Genomic DNA, 14,710 nt, shown 5'->3' with positions numbered 1-14,710 from the left:
TGTGGTGTTTCCTAGAGCAGGCCATTCCTTCTCTCAAGGCTTCAGGTTCCTTGCCTGCAGAAATGGAGAGCAGTACAAATGGCTCTTAGTCAAGGAGTGGTTCCACAGGTCTGAAACATCCACAATGATATACGAGGCAGCAGCTAAAAAAAATGGGGATGTTCTCCATGTATTGACATGTAATCTTCAAGACCTGCAGTTTAAAAGGATATTGTAAACTATGTCTCCTTTAATTCCTCCTTGCCTAAAAATAACAAGTCATATCAGAAGCTGTAGCCTGGGATCCTGTGGATGGAAGATGGTTCCATCCATTGCTCTGTTTTAGGGTAGTGAGTAGCTTTACACACCAAACACTGTTCTTTTTAAGTTAATGCTAAGCCAGCTAAGAAGAGCAAAGAGATTTTGTATCAGCCAGGTTCTAGTCAGGAGCCAGAAACCATGTCAGTTATTTTAGCAAAAAATTTGCAGAGAATTTTTCGCTTGATCTATCTAAGTAAAAAGGCAAAAAGAGAAAGCTAAGGTATCATGGAGGTAGTAACTGAGGAGGAGCTACCACCCCTGACTGGAGGAGCTGAGATAGAATCTGGCCTTATTGTGGATGTTTGTCCACCAACGGATTTCACGCCCTGCCCACATTTTGCCTCACATCTGGACAAGCTGAAAAGAAATTCCAAGCACACCTTCTCAGCTCTCAAGATGACTTATGCAAACCCTGACCTTTTTAGTTGTACTGGAATCCTCACCCCTAACCACAATAAAAACCAGAGCCACTTACCCCTCCTTTTATCAAGGCAAACCAACTGGCTTTGGTACCTGTCCTCCTGTCCCCACAGACCCTGATTATGTGAATAATAAACTTTTTCATAACCTTTTGATATGTTGTGATGTCATAACATCTGAACCAGTTTGAGATGGTGGTATTGTATTGATTCCACCTCCACAGAGCAAGCTACAAAGCAGGAACCAAGAGGAGTGGTACGAATTGTTAAAGGATTAGGTAGACATTGCAAGTGAACCCCTGTGGAACTGAATTCAGACCTATGAAAAGGAGAGCACAGCTGGGCTGGACTCTGCTGCTACTACCAGAAGGAATTGCTGCAGAAGGAAAAAGCACTGGGAACGGAAAGCAGTGCCCACAAAACGCAAGAAGGAACAAGTCTCCCCTTCCTCCTATGTTAGGATTCTCCAGAGAATCAGAATAGGATATGTATGTGTATATATATATATAAATAGAATAAAATTGGCTCATGTGCTCCAAAATTCGCTGAGTGGGCCAGCAAGTTGGAGATCCAGGAGAGCCCATATTCCAGTTCTGCCCAAAGGCTGTTTGCAGTAGAACCTGAAAGAGCTGATGTTGCGGGTGAAGTTGGTAGACAGTCTGCTAGAGTATTCTTGGTTGCCCGGGAAGGCCGGTCTTTGTTTTATTCCAGCATTCAACTGATTAGAACAGACCTGTCCACATTATGGAGAGTAATCTGCTTTACTCACACAGCCCACCAATTTAAATGTTAATCACATCCAAAAAAACACCCTTACAGAATAATATCTGACCAAATGTTTGTGGCCCAGACAGGCTGGCACACAAACTTAATCATCACATCCTCCAGTATTGAAGCTTCTCTCTCTTACTCATTGATTGCAGAACCTAATGAAACGAGCAGGCAAAGCAGAGATGTGGATTGCAGAATTCCAATCCCATCATCACAGAGCATCTCTAGAAGGGCAGGTTTGAAGCAGGAACATAAATAAGCTAATAAATGATGCAACTTTGCTGAAGTATTTTTTAAATTCCTAGGGTATTTGACTTAAAATTTTGAGACTGATAATACTTTTGAGGAAATTTTGTGTTAAGTTGTAGACAATTGGTGTGAATTATGTCATCAATTGGTTTTACCCCTTGACGTTGTGATAGCTGTTCACTGACCTTATCTTGCTGTAATGAACTCAGTGAAAGTCTCAGGAAGAGTTTCTCAAAATTAAGAACACAATTAAGAGTATTCCTCTTCATGAACATTTATTTTGCAAGGTTCAATAAATTAATAAATTTAATAAGGCAAATCTGTGACTTTAGGTGGAGAAGGCAATGGCACCCACTCCAGTACTCTTGCCTGGAAAATCCTATGGATGGAGGAGTCTGGTAGGCTGCAGTCCATGGGGTCGCTAAGAGTTGGACACGACTGAGCGACTTCCCTTTCACTTTTCACTTTCATGCATTGGAAAGGAAATGGCAACCCACTCCAGTGTTCTTGCCTGGAGAGTCCCAGGGACGGGGGAGCCTGGTGGGCTGCCGTCTATGGGGTTAGACACATAGACACATAGACACAGAGTTAGACACAACTGAAGCAACTTAGCAGCAGCAGCAGCAGCAGCAGTCACTTTAACAAAACAGCACAGAATCCAGATTTGCCTCAGATGGAGCAGTGACCTGGATAAGACCCCAAAAGAGCACAGGGGAAACCAGACAGGGGAGTCCTCAGTTCAGTTCAGTTCAGTCGCTCAGTCGTGTCCGACTCTGTGACCCCATGAATCGCAGCACGCCAGGCCTCCCTGTCCATCACCAACTCCCGGAGTTCACTCAGACTCATGTCCATGTGTCACGTCCATCTGTCCATCCAGCCATCTCATCCTCTGTCGTCCCCTTCTCCTCCTGCCCCCAATCCCTCCCAGCATCAAAGTCTTTTCCAATGAATCAACTCTTCGCATGAGGTGGCCAAAGTACTTGAGTTTCAGCTTCAGCATCATTCCTTCCAAAGAAATCCCAGGGCTGGTCTCCCTCAGAATGGACTGGCTGGATCTCCTTGCAGTCCAAGGGACTCTCAAGAGTCTTCTCCAACACCACAGTTGAAAAGCATCAATTCTTCGGCACTCAGCCTTCTTCACAGTCCAACTCTCACATCCATACATGACTATGGGAGAAACCATAACCTTGACTAGATGGACCTTAGTTGGCAAAGTAATGTCTCTGCTTTTGAATATGCTATCTAGGTTGGTCATAACTTTTCTTGCAAGGAGTAAGCGTCTTTTAGTTTCATGGCTGCAGTCACCATCTGCAGTGATTTCGGAGCCCAAAAATAAAGTCTGACACTGTTTCCACTGCTCCCCTATCTGTTTGCCATGAAGTGATGGGACTGGATGCCATTATCTTCGTTTTCTGAATGTTGAGCTTTAAGCCAACTTTTTCACTCCTGTTTCACTTTCATCAAGAGGCTTTTTAGTTCCTCTGCACAGTGGAGTCCTAGAGCCACTCAAAAAGGCAAGTATGCCTCCATTTACATTCATGATTGAGCTATCTTTGTTGCCCAAATCACCTGGGAGCACATCAGTTCATGCCTTTTACTATTAAATCTGTATAAGATACGGCAAGGAGAACGTGTGCATCTAGGTGTACTGGTTAAGATTCATAGGATAGTAATGTGGTTTCAATAGATGGTTCCTACTGGTGTGAATGAAAGAATCTGATAAATATATTGAATAGAGGTAGAAAAAATTGGTCAAGTATGGATGTTTTCCCTCTGCAACTTAAGATTTGAATGAGCAGAAAACAGACTGCCTTCAGATACATCATTGTGGCTTATTTAAAATGGCCATGGAAGATTCTCCCTTGGTGAGAGTCAGTCCAAAGAGTCATTATGTATATAGAACAATACGAAACACTGACATCACCAATCCAAGAGAAATGTGCTTTCAGATTCACGCAGACATTTCCACATAATAGTTGGACACATGACTCTTATTCATACAGAAGTATAAAGTTGTTGGGAAAATCCACAGGTTTTCCTTCTTGGTCCATTTACAATTAAGTATATACATTTAAATGTTCTATCATCAGATCCACAGCTGAGAAGCTTATTCTGTCAAGGTGCAGTCTAGTGTGAACATAAGCAGGAACTTTTATGTCTTAAGGCTGATTCATGTGAATGTGGTGGGCAAAACCCACCACAATATTGTAATTAGCCTCCAATTGATTAAAAAGTCATATGAGGAAAAAAGAAATAGTAGTTATATATAAGGAGAAAGTCTAGTCTGTGCAGGAGTCCATGTGGGCGCTGGCTCAGCCAGGAACCTCACGGGTTGCTGTGGCGGAGCTGCAGCAGCTCGAGGTGCAGGAGGCAGTAGATTTCTCCAGGTGAAGAGTCTGGAGAGGGAAAATAACCGGAAGATGCAGGGCCTCATGTTCCGGTGCAGCACTGGCTGTTGCGCAGACAGCCAGGCGTCCATGTAGCAAGTGCACCAGTGCATTAAGCACTGCCATGCATGCATCTCTGGCTCAAGCCCAGGCCCTGGTGACCAGCGAGCTGGAGAAGTTCCAGGACCACCTGGCCCGGTGCACTGCGTACTGCAGTGACAAGGCCAAAGATTCAATAAATGTGGGGAGTAAGGAGCTTCAGGTGAAGCGGTGGCTGGAGACCTGTGTGACCAAGTGTGTGGATGACCACGTGAACTTCATCCCAGCCATGAGCAGGAAGATGAAGGAATCTCTCATCCATTGGGAAATAGCTGTCTGCTAGTGGCCATCAGCGATAAGAGCAGGAATCGATTTAAAAAGAGGAATGGGGATTTGGGTCTTTTCAGGAAAGTTGATGAATGAGGAAATTAAGGATGGCAGCAAGTTGAAGGCCTGTGTTTCTTTGCTCTGAACACTGGTTCCTTTGTGTTTCAATCCTAGAAAGTGAAATGGGAAAAAAACAGGGCTAAAATTTGGGTCAGAGAGCTCAGGAGGTTTTTTGTGAGCCTGAATTTCACGTGGCAAGTGCTTCTCTTGGCAATAGGGAGTCTCCCTTGTACCAAACCAGGGCCCAGATTCTCTTACTGTACAGATACCAAGAGGCTGGCAGGTTCATCTAACCTGCTTATGGTCTAGTGGAAAATGAGAAGAGGTGTTTCTATTTGCTGCTCACCTGCTGTTTACCAGAAGGATCACTACAACTTTTCCCACAAATTAATAAAACCCATGCAGTCACTAATTTAGAAAGGGACAGGGGGCTTCTAGGGATTTTGTTTTGCTTGGTTTTTTTAATAGACAAGGGCATGATGTTAATCTAATATGTAAAGTTGGGAGAGGCAGTTTGGATAAAAACTTTGAAAGAGTCCCTGCAGATACTCATTTCTGACAATCAAAATGTGGCTGTGTATTTCTTAAAATTGTCACAGTACATTTTTCAGCTTGGAGACCCTGCAAAAATATAAGAAGTGGTATCACACTGGTGAGGGAAGCAAGTGTTCCCTTTCACTAGCAGCCGTGGTGAGCCCTGGGGCTGCCTGCAGCAAAGTCAGCCAAGCGACAAGACAATCTTTCAGTGACACTCACCCTTGAAGGGAAACGGGATTTTGACAGTGTTATATGCTCATATTCAGGAATGAACAGTGAAAGAAGAACTGTTAGCTGCTTAATTAAGAGGGTTGTGAAGTACGGGCTTTGGAAAAATCTGGTTTTCATGAAACAGAATGAGAGCCTAAACCCGGTGTTTCTTACTTTGCCCCCTGAAATAATAGAGGTTTACTGAGACAATCCCCTGGCAACACAAAAGTCGAGGGAGGAAAAGCAGGCAATTTAGGGGCGAGCTTTAGCTCCTTTAGAGCGATGAAGGGACTGCTGTATGTTACCAAGCACCACTTTTGCCAGGGCCGTTGCTACCTGTGTCATTCTTGTCCCAGTTCTGGCACCTTATCGTTTTGATAAGGACCTTGGCTTTTTACCAACTTATTACTTGATAATATTGTCTGTTTGCTCTTTCAAGACTGTGATATATTTTCCTAGTGGTTTGATTTTTAAAATAAATAAGACTTAATTTTCTTCCAAAAAAAAAAAAGAGTCTAGTTGGAGTCCTGAGAGCAAGCTCGGTGGCTGCAGTATCATCAGAAGGAGCTATTTCAGGTAAGTAGAAAGTCTTATTACTATGATTTCACCTGTATGAGTTGGATTGTAGAAGAATGTTCCAACTGGTAAGCCTTGGTCGCTAGTACTAGAGTAATCCAGTGTCCAATAACGGTATTTTCCTGTCTTCAAATGTCTTGTTCACACACTATGAAGCTTCAGTCCTAGGACGACTTTTCACTTATCATCGGTCACAGTAGTTGGAGTAATCATTCATTTGTTCTTTCATTCATGGGAACATCTGTTTTTAATTGAGTCAGCATCGGTTTATAGCATAAGTTTCATGTGTGCAGCACTGTAATTCTACTTTTGTATACAATGCAGCATGCTTACCACCAAAAGTCTAGTTTTGATCCACCATGCAATTGATCCCTTTTACCCTTTTCACCCTTATGCTCTGATAACCACCAGCTTGTTCTTTGTATCTGTTTTTATTCTTGTTTTTTATATTTTGTGTATGAATAAAATCGTATGTTGTTTTTCTCCATCTGACTTATTCCACTTAGTGTAATACCCTTAAAGTCCATTCTGTCACAGATGGCAAGATTTCATTTTTTTATGACCAAATAATATTTCCATTGTGTATATACACCATATCTTTATCCTTTATCCACATCTTTATATATATATATACATACACAGTACATCCTTGTGTTGATGGGTACACTTCAGTTGTTTCCACATCTTGCTTATTGTATATGCTGTGGCAATGAACATAGGGTGTATTTTATCTTTTCAAAATTATACTTCCATATTCTTTGGATAAGTCCTCAGAAGCAGAACTGGATCATATGGTAATTCTAATAATATACTGAGGAATTGCCATATTGTTTTCCATAGTGGCTGCACCAACTTACTTTCCAATGAACAATATATGAGATTTTTTTCTTTCCTACATTCTCTCCAACACATTTCTTTTTCTTTTTGACTGCACCTCACAGTGTGCAGAACTTCCCTGACCAGAGATCAAACCTGCACTCCTTGCAGTAGAAGCAAAGAGTCTTAAGCATCTATTTTTCTGCCAATACCATGCTGTTTTGATTACTTATAGTAAAATCTGACATCAGTGACTGTGACACCTGTGTCTTTGTTCTTTTTTCTCAGGACTGCTTTGGCTATCTGGATCTTTTGTGGTTTCATACAGATTTTAGGATTTTTTAATTCTGCCTCTGTGAAAAATATCATTGGGATTTTGATAGGGATTGCACTGAATCTGTAGATTTCCTTAGGTAATATGGACATTTTAACAGTGTTACTTCTTTCAATCAATGAGCATGAAATATTTTTCCATTTCTTTGTGTCTTCAATTTCTTTCAACAGTATCTTATAGTTTTCAGTTTTTTACTCCTTGGTTAAATTTATTCCTAGGGATATTTTATTCTTTTTGTTGTGATTGTAAGTGAAATTGCTTTCTTAATGTGTCTTTTTCCTGATTCATTGTTACTGTACAAAAATGCAACAGATTTTTATATGTTCATTTGTACCTTGCAACTTTACTGTATCTTTAAAAAATGCTTTATTTATTTATTTATGGCTGCACTGGGTCTCCATTGCTACATGTAGGCGTTTTCTAGTTGTGGCGAGTGGGGGTTACTCTCTATTGTGGTACGTGGACTTTGCATTGTGATGGCTTCCCTTGTTGCAGATCAGGGTCTCTAGAGATAGCTTCAGTAGTTGTGACATACAGACTTAGTTGCCCCTCCACATGTGGAATCTTCCCAGACCAAGGATTGAACCTGAAAGGTTGTTGTTGAGTCACGACGCGGGGATTCTTGGCCCCTGGAGGAGAAGAATTCAATCTGGGGCCAGAGACGAGGCTTGATCGCTCAGAGCTTTTGTGTAATAAAGTTTTATTAAGTGTAAGGAGATAGAGAAAGCTTCTGACATAGGCATCAGAAGGGGGCAGAAAGAGTACCCCCCTGCTAGTCTTCAGCTGGATGTTATATAGTCACAAGCAACCTGTTAATGAAAGAGAGGAATGTCTCAAAACTCAGAATGGCACCAGGCTCCTCACCCATAAGATGTATTTTGGGATAATCTTGGCACCAAATGGTTTATCTTGGGCCATAAAATGATTAACTTGAATCTTGAAGAAGGGCAGATCACCATACAAATAGTTTCATTTACACAGATTAGAGGAACAATATCAGAGTATAACATACTGGTTTACCAAGTAGGTTCTGAGTCCAAAAGGCGGAACCGACTTGAAGACAGAGTTTGGGGTAAATGCATAGTACATTAGCATAGCTTAAGATAAACATTTTCATAAGAAAAAGGCATTGGTTAACTTCAGGTGAAACCAGGTGTCACTATGGCAACACAGAATTTTAAGAGAAGCCTTCTTTTAAATTTGTATAGAGAAGGAAAAAATATCGCTAGTTTGTTTCCTCCTGCTGCTTAAGAGAGAGAAAAATGTCTGACACTTGCAGGCTATTTCCTCCGTTTGGAGACCCCTGGCCTTCCTGCCTGTTAGCCTCTCAAACCCGTGTCCCTTGCATTGGCAGGTGGATTCTTAACCACTGGAGTACCAGGGGAGGCCTTGTATTTGTTTATTTTTTTAGTAGGTTTTTTTTGTGTGTGTTTATGGAGTCTTTAGTGTTTTCTATATACAAAAATGGTATCAGCAAATAGTGTAAGTTTTACTTGTTTCTTTTCAATTTGAGTGCCTTTTCCTTCTTTTCCTTGCCTAATTGCCCTGGCTAGGACTTCCAATGCCATGTTGAATGAGAATGATGAGAGTGGGCCCTTGTCTTATTCCTGATCTTGGAGGGATAATTCTCAGGTTTTCACCATTGAATATGATATTTAATGTGATTTTAGTTTTCTTAAGTTTACTGAATAACTTTTTGTGTCCTAACATGCGGTCTATTCTTGAGAATGTTCCATATGCACTTGAGAAGAATGTATTCTGCAGCTTTTGGATGGAACGTTTTGTATATAGTTTTAGGTCTGTTTGGTTCCATGTTTCACTTAAGGCCAATGTTTGTTGATTTTCTGTCTGAAGTATCTACCCATTGATGTAAGTGAGGTGTATAAGTCCCTTACAATTACTGTGTTGCTGTCGATTTCTCCTTTCCTCCCTTTAAACAATTATATTAATTGCTTCATATTTTTTGGTGTTTCCAGGTTATGTACCTATATGTTAATACATGTCATGCCTTTTTGATGAATCATCCCTTTTATCATTATATTTGTCTCTTGTTAACCTTTTATGGTTTGAAGTCTATTTTGTCTGATATGAGAACGGCCACACTTTTTCTTTTGGCTGCCATTTGCTCGGAGTATCCCATCCTTTCCCATTGAGCCTATGTTTGTCTCTAGAGCTGAGTTTCTTGGGAGCACCATATAATGGGATCTTGTTTTTTAATCCATCTAGCCACCTTGTCATTTGGTTGGTGAATTTAATTGACCTAAAATTTAGGATAATTACTGGTATATGAAGACTTGTGACTGCCATTTTATCTTTTGTGTTTTGGTTGCTTTATATTTCTGTTGTTTCTTCTCCTTTGTGTTTCTGTCTCCAACTCTCTGAAAGATTCCATATGCAATTGGTGGGGCAGAGACCACTAAATGTCCCCTATATTTTGGATTCCTTTCAATAGTAGAAGGTGTATCTTTTTATAGGACCACTGAAATGGAAGACTCTAGGTCTCAGCCTTTTTCTCTGTGTATATCTTCATCCCTTTCCTAATAATCATATATATTTTTTGAAACAGGAAACACATAGTAGCACAAAGACTGACACACTGGATATTATTTTTTTAATTATCTAAAATAATTATATGTATATATAATGATAAAAAGAATTGAAGAAAGCCTTCAAAATTAGATTTTGAGAAATTTTAAAGATCAAACCAGGTCATGATTTGTGTCCGGCTGGAGGCCTCTGAGGATCCTGTGGAGCATCCTGTGAGTAAGGCTAACCACCTGGAAGATGACTTTCTCGGGGCTGAAGGATGTCAGCTTCAGGGACAAATCGTGAAAGTAGGAAAGCCCCTGCGCTGGGACAGTGCCTTGTGGGGAGGGGGACGTAGCAGGCAGTGGCTGAGGGGGTGGTATGGACGGCCTGCAAAGTGGAGGAGGGCCTGTATCTGGCGGCGATGGAGGTCTGTTGAGAGTAACAGGCACCTGGTTAGCACCTGGAGAGTGGCCAGGGCTCTTTGGGTCACTTTTTCTTGGAGAGGCAGCAGCGGGGGTTGCTACTGGACCCCATGTCTGTGTAGGGACAATAGGTGGGCCTCTGGGACAGGCGGGAACCACCTCCCCAGCCCCACATCCAGATGGGGGTTCACATATCAGGTTCAGCAGACAAGCAGGAGACAGTGCTGGCGGATCTGTCTTCCACGTGGGGTAGGTGACTTGTGCTGTGACTTCGTTTATCCACATAAATGTGGGTAGAGGCCTGTTCTTTGACCCCACCTGACTTCTAGACATCTACAGGAGGGGAGAGAAAACCTCAGTGAGTTCTCCATCAGTGGGCAATGGAGGCATCCACCCCTCAAACAGCAAGGAACCCCATGGTCCCTGGGCTTCAATGAACTAACCCCATACCCCGTGGGGGTACAGCTTTTCAGAAGCTTTTCCAGGAACAAGAGAGGTCTCCTAAACTGTCCAAAATTCATTTTTAGGTTTGATCAGACCTTCAGTCCAATGTGTCCAAATCCATTCCTGGTCTAAATAACTGACACCCTTGTTTGCCAAAGGCTGTTTCCTATGTAAGTTCTATTTCTTTTAGGAGGTATGAAGTGACCACCCTTCCTGGTGAAATCTGAAAGCCCTTACCTTCTAGGCTGGAGTATGTTTCAAGATCTGAGCAGCTATTCAGCTGTTAGGCGCTGGGTGAAAAAGGTGGGTCCAATTGAGGGGCAGTGAGAAGACTTCAGGCCTGGGACTGGAATGCTACGTGGGTTCCAAGGCCATGTTCAGTGGGTCTGAGGGAAGGAGGACTTCCAAGGAAAGGACCAGGAGGAGGAGTGGCTGAAGTCTGGTCATCTGGCCCCACAGCCATCTTCTTTTATTCTCTGGCACCGGCAGCTGGCCTTTATGACATCAAGGTCTTCAGCCAGTCACAGTGCTTGCCCTGTGCTGTCACCATGGACCCTCCAAGGCAATTTGTGGAGGAAAGCACCTTTGCTACCAGTGTAGATATGTACCTCTCTGCTTTTGCTGGTTAATGTGCCTGGGCAAGGGCAATTGTTTTAGTCCTGTGAACTTTAATTTCTGGGAAATTTAATTTTGAGGAACGGTCTTTGTTTTTAAGGGTGAATTTATTTCTGCATTTTGTAAAGATGTCTTTTTGAAAAAAATATCTATGCAAGGGAATTGCTAACAACAGGATTTAAGTGTACGCTGAAAGGATTGAGAGCAGAATAGTTTGGTGACAAGGAACCTCTACTAATGTAGTCATTTAAAAAGACTATATTAGGGTTGTCCAGAGAAATGGAGGCAACATATGTGTGTACGTGTGTGTATGTAGAGAGAGAGAGAGTGTGTGTTGTTATAAGGAATTGGCTTACATTATTTTGAAGGCTGAGAAGTCCAGACTCAGGAGAGCTGGTACTGTAGTTCCAGTCTACGTTGGAGGCCAAAGGTACGAGAAGACTGATATTCCAGGCTGAAGACAGTCATGAGAGGTTTTTTTTTTTTTCCTTCATGTCTTCAATGGATTGGATGAAGCCTACTTTCCATTAAGTTATAGAATGGAATATAATGGATACAGATTTAACTAATGAAACCAGTATAAGAAATATAGGAAGTTTGAATTATGAGAAATTTAATTTTGGTCTTAGACAAACCAAAATATTGTTAACATGTTTTTAAATGATAAATTAACGAAGACTGAATCATACCAGATTTTCTTTTAAATTGATTTTGAATTATTGATTTTCCTTTTAAATAGATTTTCTTCTAAATTCTTATCATCTCATAATAGTTACAAAGGCTATTGGGTAAATATACTTTTTTTCCCCCGTAGATTACAGGTTTATTATAGAAGGATATAACCCAGGAACAGCCAGATGGAAGAGGCTCACAGGGTAGCATCCATGCCCCGTCTGAGTGACCAGTGTGCCAGCATTTCTACGTGTCCACCAGCCCGGAAACTCCCAAGTATACTTTCTAATGTTTATAAATAGAAATACTTTAGTAACATTTCTTTCCTTTTTCTTATTTAGACAATTTTGGCTTCATCCAACCTAAATGTTCATAGAGTATATATATATATATATATATATAACATCTAAAAGCATTTTTTGATGAGTAAATCCTGTGAGAGGGAAAAGAGATAAACTGTGACAGGAAGAAATAAGAGGGAACTGACTTTAGACAGATAGCTAATTATTCTTCTCTGTAAGGGAAGAGGAAAAGTTTAGACATGCACATATACAAAAAAGAGTGTCTGATTCTGACATAATTTGGTCCTTGGAATTTTTTTTTTCTCCTTCATAGGGCATGTGGGATCTTCGTTTCCTGACCAGGGATCTAACCCATGCCCCCGATACTGGGAGCTCAGTGTCTTAACCACTGGACTGCCAGGAAGTCCCGGGTCCTTGAAAATTATTTTCAGCCAAAATATATTTAAAGCCAGAACTTATTAATTCCTGATGTGTGGAAAGGAAGGAAGCGGTGTGTCCTGCTTGAAACAAAATGATGTGCTGCTCCGGCAAACAAGACACCATGGGGAACAGGTCTAGTTCTCAGGGAGCTGAGGCCGTGGAGAGAGTTTGGGTCCAAGGGTGAGCCACACCCAGCTGAGCAGGGAGTAGATCTGTGAGAAATTTCTAGCCTGGCATCCACTGTGCTAAACATGAACTAACCCTGCCAGGGGAGGACATGCCCCTTGTCTATAGGCTTCTGTCCTTGAGAAAACAGATGCTGCTTTGAGGAGCCGTGCAGCGGAGCTGGCACAAGTCGGCAACTATGGGAAAGGGAAGGGCAGGTGTCAGGGACACCTCTAGGTGTCCCCACCTCGAGGTTGGGATTTCAGGTGCTATGACAGAGGGGACCGGACCAGGGGTGAGGTGTGTGTATGGCTTTGCTGGACAGAGCTGAAGTTACTAGGTAGAATCTGGGCTGGGATAGGGTGGGAAGCACTTTACACAATAATCAGGTTGCTAGGAGCCCCCAGTCTTCCACGGCCCTTTCTCTCTGAAGCTCCCTCCATAGACTCCTCCCTCCAGCACCTTCTGACAGGTGAGCTTCAAATCCATCCCACCTTTTTAGTCCCCTAGCTCCTGGCCAGCCCCTACCTGTTCAACCCACTGTGCCCTTGCTACAAGCAACGCTGATTCTGGGAATCCTGCCCAGTGTGGTGACTTCTCCATGGCCTTGTGGACCACAGGGGGAGGTGGAGAAACCCTCTCTGCCTGAGGGCAAATCAGAGCTTCATATAGGCTGTAGGTGTCAGAGTCTTGAAAGCTCATTGACGTTCTAGGTAGTGTAACTTGATGTTTCTCAGGGGTGGCAGTCCCTGTCCATTCCAACGAAAGTGAAGCAATTATCAATATTGACAGAAGGAAAGTGAGAGGAGTCCCTAGACTGGCCAAGAGGCCCGCACCAAGGCAGGCTTACCCTGAGCTCAGAAAGAATCAGCTGGGAAGGCTCTCTCTTGCAGTGTTCTTGGAAAAGTGTTCCCATGGTGAGTTTGTTGCTGCAGTAACAAATGCCCACAAATGTAGCTGCTTGGAATAAGAGCCATTTACTCTCTCACAGAGCCTGAGACTGGCAAGTGTTGCTTGTTCCTCTGCTTAGGGTCTCGTAAGACTGCCATCAAGGTTTTGTCTATCCTTGGCTCTTACCTGGAGACTCAGAGGAAAATCCACTTCTAGGCTCGTTCATTTTGTTGACAGAGTTGATTTCCTTGTCATGGTCTTCACTTGGTCCCTGCCATCATCAAGCCAGCAATCCTTCTCATACTTGGTCTGCCTTCTACTTCTTCTGTTCTCTCTCTCTGACCCCAGTGAGAAAAAGTTCTCTGTTTTTCAGAGCCCGAGTGATTAGGTTGGGGCTCCCAGGTGATACAGGATAGTATGCCCTAGATTTAGGTCCATAATTTTAATTACATCTGCAAAGTTCCCTTGGCCATATAATAAAACATATTCACAGGTTCCGATGGTTAGGGTAAGGACGTCTTTAGGGGGCCTTTCCACTGACTAGACATGGTCATGTGTTTTTAAAATTTGTAAGAGTGATATATGTGTGTATATATATATATATATATTTTTTTTTTTTGTCGTCTTTTGTAGAAGGTCCAGCATTCTCCATTCTCTTGTTAATCTAAGACAGTGTTTCTGAAGCTATCATTCTTTAGTGATTGTTGCTTCCTTTATAAAATAAGTTTCAGGAATGGCAACGAGCATTTTCTTAAAGATTGTGGGGGAACTCAGTTGCATAGAAAATATCAGAGACCATGGCACACAACCATTGACATTATGAAACTGTTAGTATTCATTCACACACAAGCACATGCATTCACACAAACATATACACACACAAGTATATCTGAACTAGATAAAGATGTAAATTATACTTAAAAAAAAAAAAGATTTATTTGTACTTATTTATTCTTGACTGCACTGGGTCTTCCTTGCTGTGGGCTTTCTCTAGTTGTGGTGACTGGGGGCTATTCTTCATTGCAGTGCCTGGGCTTCTCATTGCCGTGACTTCCCTCTGCGCAGAGCACAAGCTCAGTAATCATGGCTTGCAGGTTTAGTTGCCCCGCAGCACATGGGATCTTCCAGGACCAAGGATTGAACCTGTGTCCCCTGAATTGGCAGGTGGATTCTTAACCAGTGGACCAGGAAAGCCCCCAAAGTATACTTTTAGTATACTTCGTTA

The 14,710-nt window shown here is 42.2% G+C and overlaps 1 pseudogene; it reads left to right on the top strand.

Annotated features, from left to right (window-relative positions):
• The first annotated feature begins 4,037 nt into the window (after nt 1–4,037).
• Nucleotides 4,038–4,508, top strand: LOC138424799 (protein FAM136A pseudogene; annotated as a pseudogene).
• Nucleotides 4,509–14,710: the final 10,202 nt, after the last annotated feature.

Source organism: Ovis canadensis, chromosome 19 (assembly GCF_042477335.2).
Source record: "Ovis canadensis isolate MfBH-ARS-UI-01 breed Bighorn chromosome 19, ARS-UI_OviCan_v2, whole genome shotgun sequence".
Classification (NCBI taxonomy): Eukaryota; Metazoa; Chordata; class Mammalia; order Artiodactyla; family Bovidae; genus Ovis; species Ovis canadensis.
The sequence above is the reverse complement of the archived record's forward strand: the minus strand, read 5'-3'. Positions and strand labels throughout refer to the sequence as shown.